This window comes from Convolutriloba macropyga, chromosome 4 (assembly GCF_964194025.1).
Source record: "Convolutriloba macropyga chromosome 4, txConMacr16.3, whole genome shotgun sequence".
NCBI classification, from domain to species: Eukaryota; Metazoa; Xenacoelomorpha; order Acoela; family Convolutidae; genus Convolutriloba; species Convolutriloba macropyga.
In genome coordinates, this window is record NC_134471.1 from 21289345 (window position 1) to 21296794 (window position 7450).

General features: G+C 33.1%; 1 pseudogene; it reads right to left on the bottom strand.

The window, feature by feature from the left end:
- LOC142337511 (centrosomal protein of 135 kDa-like) overlaps nt 1-6547 on the bottom strand; it is a 72098-nt pseudogene extending 65551 nt beyond the window's left edge.
- Nucleotides 6548-7450: the final 903 nt, after the last annotated feature.

Genomic DNA, 7450 nt, shown 5'->3' on the forward strand with positions numbered 1-7450 from the left:
TAGCGCGACTATAGATCTCTAATTTTTTTTGCTTAGCAATCGATTTCAGCATTTGGATATTTGGATTCTAATCCGGATTGAGTAAAAATTTGGAAAAAAAATGTAAGAAGAGCTGTGAAAAGTTTTTTTTTACCTCAAATTTTGTGCATATTTTTGCGGCGAAATGTAGTGAATGCGTTGAATTATTTATTTCCACCGCATTCAACAAAATTCTTCCAAAAAACAATTTTCAGGACAAATATTCGAACCTCTCGCCTATTGGCTGTGTACAACTTCTTATTCCACTGCGCCATCTGTCACTTAGTTGTTTGATATTTATTGTGAATTTAAAGCAGATTAATTGAACGTTGGAATACAAATGCGGAGAATTTCGCGGTGAATTTTTGTAAGAATTGCGGTGAAATGAGGTGAACTATTTTTTTCACCGTATTAATTGCATGCTGTAACATATTACATCAGATCAAACACATAAATAGAATCAAAACGAAGGCGACAAAGTGAGAGAACGCGACAGACGCACGAGAGACGAAAAAAGTAATTTCATCGCATTCGCTGCTTATCTTACTTATTTTGACAGTTTTTCTAAGCGGTGAATTTATGTAATTTCACCACTAAGTTAAGCGGTGAATTAATCTAATTTCACCTAATTCACCGCTTATCTCACATAATTTCGACACTTTTTTTAAGCGGTGATTTTCGGGAATTTCATTGCAACAAGGCGATTTTTTTTCATTGCATTCACCGCCTGATTTATGTAATTTCACCGCATTCACCGTTTATCTTACAAAGTTTTCTGCATTCACCTTTTGTCTTGCATATTTTTAATGGGAAATTGAGTTCCAAAGGATTGTCTCATTATGCAGGAGGGAGGAGAATCATATGAAGTCACCAAGCTGGCTGGTTAATGATAATAATAGAAACAACTTTAAGGAAAGAATCAGTCGTTCAGCGGACATAATTTTCCATGAGGATTTGGCACAACTTTTGACTAATTCACTCTCTTAACGAGACATAAATCAGGTCAAAAAGATTCAGCTCATTCAAAAGATGACGAATTTTCTCTTAGTCAATAGATTCACAATTGACAATTATATATACCGTTATAAAGAATCACGACCCAGAATCTGCATTAATTATTCATTAAATCAACCTTTTGACTTTAAAAAATCAGCTAAAATGCGTCCCCTTTTTGCAGTAAAATTTTCTGCATCACCGCATTTAATTATTTTTGCGGCTGTAGGATTGCGTTATTCATTCTCACAGAGAGGCTAGGCTAGATTATAAATGACATATGTTGATCTGCATCTGTATATCGTGACGTTTTCTGTTAAAATTGTTAAGATAAAGTTAACAGGCACATTTTTATATAAATGAAGTAGGGAAAACGAAAATGGTATCGAGATTTTTGATCTTGTTAACAACTGCTTGATCTACATTATTAACCAAAGCAGTTCATTAATCGAAAGGAATCCTTGAAAAACCGATAACCCGGGAATGAGAATCATACTAATTCCATACCCAATTATGAAAAGTTTTCTATTTACTGCCTGAAAAAAAATTACTTAAGAACTCCGGTCTATTAATTGCGTTCTTTCTTCAATTGTATCCTGAAATTGCTTGGCAGCGATATAAATTAAAGACACATCATTGAGGTTTGTTTTGTCAATTCTTCAACCTAATAATGGTGAAATAATCCCGGATGATTTTAACAACCCTACAAAGTCATATGATTTCTAGTGATCATGCTAACTTATATATGGTTTTGGGGACTATTCTTAGCAACTGTACAAAGAAATTTTAAAAATTCTCACAAATCATGTAAAATAGATGAAATATAGGCAGAACATGATAATACTCAATGCCGATTTTTTTTCTACAGGAGTCCAAAAACAAAAAAAATAAATTTCTGTAGACATACTAAGATATATATTAAAGTTTTTACGTGCTCAAAATGGTATAAATCAATTCCTGTGGCTCAATCAATTCCTGTGGCTCAGAAAAACTTTATCTCATGAAGGCTAGCAGATTTTCTGAAATAAAAAAAAATTGATTGTCAAAAACTTGTCAAGGACAAATTGAATTGATTCATATGATATTGACTCTGATAAAGCAGAGCAAACACTAATTGAGCTACATCTAGTATGACTGTTGAGAAGATACTTTTAATTGGGATCAAATCGAGAATTTGACGAATCGACCTTTTAATCATAGAAAAAATAAAACGAATCGGACTTTTAAATTGGCAAAGAAGAGGTCACATTTTTAGTTGTCTTTCCCACCCGTATTTTTCTGAAATAATTAACACACTTCTGAGGAAGTCTCTCCTTTTCTGTTCAGTCCGCTTGCCATGGTTTACAGATTTCCTGCACTATTGTTTCCTTAAGAAGGGAGGGGGAAAGCGTCACAATTCGCCCCAGAATTGCCCTCAAGGTGGGAAGTCAGGACCAATTTGTGACAGCGAAAAAATAACGATCATTAATTTTTCGGCTGTAGGGAACTGAAGTCCGATTGAACTGTTGAACAAAAAATATTCCAACGACCTTCAAATTCGAAATTGTGAAAATTAAACAATTGAACTCTTTTAATTGCGTCTCTATTCTGAAGAAAATTTAGTACGTAAAAGGACTAATCAAAAACTAATCAAAAACTGCCAACTAATCAAAAACTGCCTATGAAAAATAGACAATTTGAGGAGGCACTGAGAGTCCCCCCCCCCTCACACAATTTAAAAGTAAAAAAATCATATCAAAATTTTGAGTCAAAATAGTCAATTATGATTTTGTTTAGCAGACGATAAGCTATATTAAGGAGCATCAAGACAAATATGACATTAAAGTTGCTAACCAGTACCCAATCTTTGAGTAAAACTTACTAACTCTTAGCTGGTTGCTGCTTTTGCATCCAAATACATCGGAAAAGCCGGCTATACTTAATTATATTGAATCCGTTTAAATCCCGGGGGTTTGGTGGCAGATCAAATCAGCGCCAAATCATTCTGGCGACATTCTGTTTTTTCAGGATGGAGTACTCTGTTCATGTCACATTTTTACAATGGCCAGTCTGATTTTTTGAGTAAAATTTACTCTATGAAAAATAATATCTTCAGCTGAACTCCCGCCAACTAGGTTTGCTTTGTATGCAATTCGAAGTTCCGCGCGGGTACTTGTAACAATTAATTTGGCGTACCAACTCGCAACCTTTCAGCTAAATGGCTTTATGTCAATTGCCTACAAACTTGCTTAAATATAAAGAGTGTGTATAGTACTATTGTAATTCCCAGTTATAAGCTAAAAAAAGTGATTCTGCTGAGACATCATTTTGGGGTATGAGTAATTTTCAGATCATCCAAGATAAGTTTTAACCTGGGGCGAACTATATGACCTCAATATAGTCATAACGAAAGAAATTTACATATAAAGAAATTTAATTTATTCTGGAGATGCAATGTATCAGAACTGAATTAGGTTTTTACTCTTTAAATTTGTTGGCTCAGCGCTGAAGAGCTCTGAGACTCAAGTCCGGGTTGGTTGGCAAATATCGCAGCCACTTTCGTTGAACGTAGACTTCTTTCGATACCGGTTGACATTTGTTTTGGATTTTTAGATTGATGGATAATTCGGCTCGCTATCAAATTAAAATGTGAGAAATTTGTTGCATAATCCAGGTTCCAGAAAACAATTTAAAGTGAAAAAACTATATTTTTTTTGTGATTTCAAGAAAATCAAAAATGAATTGATTTTCAATTTGACCTGCAAAATAACTATTTTATGAGCCAATTTTGTTTGAATTGTTTCCTGCCAAAAAATTAAGTGATTCAAAATTTCTCACAATACAGGTATTGGTGTGATCTTGTAGGATAGCTGGTGACACAAATAGAAAAACGCAACTCATAATCAAAATTTTTTAGCAAACAGAAACAATTTGAAAGGGGAAGAATCAATGTAGAAAAGAGTTCAGAAACTTCTAAAAAGAAGACTAAAATTTTTCTAAATAATGGTTTCATAAAACTTTACTGAAACCTTGCCCTGCATAAGTGTTGAATAACTGATATTTTACAGGTTTTCATCATTTAATTCGAGATTGAAGATATTAGTACACGGTATCCTTCAATGCTGTAAAAATTTAGCAGCGACATTATCATCTTTTAGGTAGATCATGCTGAAATAAAATTTTGATCCAACATGAAAAATAAGCAAGCTTGGTTTCCTATTGCAATTCAAAGAATTTGATTAGTTATAATTTAATTTGAGATCCATTAAACATTTTGAGACATATTAAAATATATCAAATTGTTTACTTGCGCTAGAGGCTGTTGTTGTTATGCATAATAACAGCTTTATCCTGAAAAATCTCTTAACTGCAGAACTGAGTTACAAAAATGGAAGATGCTGAGTATTTGTTTTTTTTTAATTGCTTTTACATAAAACCTACTTTTCAGAAATTTTACGTCAATGTTGGAAAAGTTAATTTTCGAGCACTACAAACTCAATAGGGAGCTACCCAACAAAAAAATTTCAGAGAAAATTGTTTTCAGTTGATTTTAATGTACAGGAATTCTGCCAATTTTCATAATTGCTTTGTAATTTTTTTTCATGACCATATGCGTAAATATTTTAACACTCGGTTTTGTTATAATTGGAATTGATAGTTTTCGTAATGGAAGGGTTGTCTTAACCAGAAACTCAGAGTTATGATGAGAAAATTGGAGTGAAAGTATGCATGGATAAAATACGATCATATGTCATGCAGGCAAAACCAGGAAGACTATTCATACCAATAAAGCGCAAGTTAAATTCCCCTGTACTGCTTTATTAACTGTTCACCTAAAGTGTACACACTGTTCACAAATTTTAGTAAAACTTAAGATAGGAAAACGATTTTTCCTACTCGAGGTTTTGACTAAAATTATAAGACCACTCAGTGCTTGGAATTCAGAAATTGGCCTTTAAAAATCTCTAAAGAAAACTGAAGATAATGATTTTTCCTCTTTCATTCTTGCGAACAAAACTAGCAGTTGCTTTAGAATGAACTAAAATATGACATTTTGACTAAATTGCGAGCGTTGACATGTGAACTAAATAAGTTGAGGAAAAAGTTGGTTCGAAACCAGTAAAAAAATAACTTTGGGAAAGACTGGAAACCTTCGAGGAGTTTCATGAATCATTACGAACGAACTTATTTAGTCAAAATATTTACACCATTTTTTCCAATATATTTTCTTTTGATTTAGGCGGGAAGGTTTCTTACATTTGTGACAAGTTATGATGAAATGCAAAACAAAAGACTCCTCTTAAAACAGACAATCAATTCAACGGCTTCTCAAAAATTGTATAAACTATCTTTGAAGCGTCAAAACAATTCTTCTTCGCTAACATTCTTTATTTTTTATGCATAAAAGGCTTTTAAGGAACAAAAGAAAATATTCGATTTTAAAAGCTGAAAACATCTCGAATCTTTTGTTTTTTGTCAAATTCAATTTTTCACGCCTGTGAAAATAAAAGAAATCAAGTTTTAGCGCACATGAATAATTCATTCACATCCAGTCGTATTTCTCTTCAAACCCATAAATCCATCTTCTATGTAGATCATTTCCTGTTTAGAAATCGCTAAGTAAATTTTCACGCCGTGGCGTGACAGAAAAGGGAAAATGATACCCTTATGAACAAACGTGTTCAAACTATCCGTGCCTAACTAATTGGCGTTGTCAAACAAATTTAAAGAAACCCAGATTTGAAATAGTTCGAGCGGAACCGGGGGGGGGGGGGGGGGGGGAGTGGGGGGGGGGGGGTTATAGTCACTAAATAGAATCAGTTGCACCAAATAGATTCAGTCAAATTAGAGCTTGCCTTTTTGGATCTGTATTTAAGTTCAGCCGCCATTGTGTTTCACGTTCCTTCGATTGACGGGGGTTTAGATTTGAATGGTCCCCTGCAGCTAAGCTTTGACGCAAACCGGAAAGGGTTTAAAATAAGAGAGGGGGTTACTTAATGGAATGACGGGAAAAGACACAATGGGTAGAAATTCTTAATAGCAAGAGTAAAAGTAGCGGAATTTATCTAATGCACTGTAATTAATCAATGTCGTAAAAGGTCAATTACGCGTAAACCCAAATCACCGAAGAAAGGTAATTATTTATTTAATTATGTACAATTTTTTGCGTGAAAAACGTTAGCAAATCAGTTAATATAGTAAAAGTTTGTCTCGCAAGCTTCGTTGTAAAAAACGGTATAATAAAAATGACAAAAGTAAAGCTTTACATCTAATGATTCACGTAGAAAATAGTTAAGAACAATTAATGCTCCAGAAGTTTAGCAAATACAACCACGATAAGATTCATTTTCAATCGTTTTTTTCACCGGCGAAAGCAAAAGAGTTTTTGGCTTTAGTTTCGAAGTATGAAAAAAAATTGAGCTCAGTTTGATAAGTGTGAGACTATGAAAGACGTAAAACGTCGTTTAAAACAGATGAAAAAAGGTACACTATTGATAATGGTACACAGCCATACGTATTAGTATTGTTATATTAAAGTATTTTCTGTACTACCAAATATACCATCACATAAAATACGTTAAACGCACTAAAACATAGCTTATATTTAAAAACGTGCGTTACTTTTTAAAATCAAACAGAAATAGCATAAAGTGGTTTTAAAAGACAAAAACAAAGTGTGCTAACTAAAAGGTAAAACATTAGCAGATTGAATTATTTGACAAGTTTTAAATTTTTGAATTGAGTCCAGAAACAAAATAAATAAAAATAAAGTTAAACGCGTTAGTTATGCCAATTTGATAACATGCAAAACATGCTGCGCGACGTGAATTCGAAAACTTCAAAGCGTTGAGATCCAAAAATTTTCCAACACTCAAAACGGTCTGGGAAAATTTGCCGTTTTCTTTTTAATCGAAAATGGTAAGCCAAGGATTTAAATCAATTCCTCTTTTAATAAATGTCGACTCACATCTAAAGCTAATTAATAATAATAATAGTTTTCTTTTTAGTTTCAGATTTGCAATTTATCCGATCTTACGCAAAATTTATCATAATGCGCTCAATAATAAAAACTATACAGCGATAGTGAACTAATTAATTATGGATGATACTTATTTGTCTTCTTTTTTTCCTTTGGTTTCAAAATGGGACTGAAATGTGTTCCTACAATCCAGCGCGATGAGTCATACAATTCCCTCTTTTCAATACTGTATTGCAGTCTATAATAGAAGCAGTTCTATAGAGCTCTTCAGCAGGTGTTTCACTGACCAGGAATAAAAGGATTCAGATCCATAATGCGTTATAGTAGGATTCAGTTTCAGTCAAGTTTGACTTAACAATTGGAAAAATGGGCAGCCGCAAAATGGAAATTTTAGCAACGTAGTTTTAATAACTTAATCTTACACATACATGAAAAGATTTATAAGCTGTGAAGGGGTCAATATTGACTATAAGTACCTGG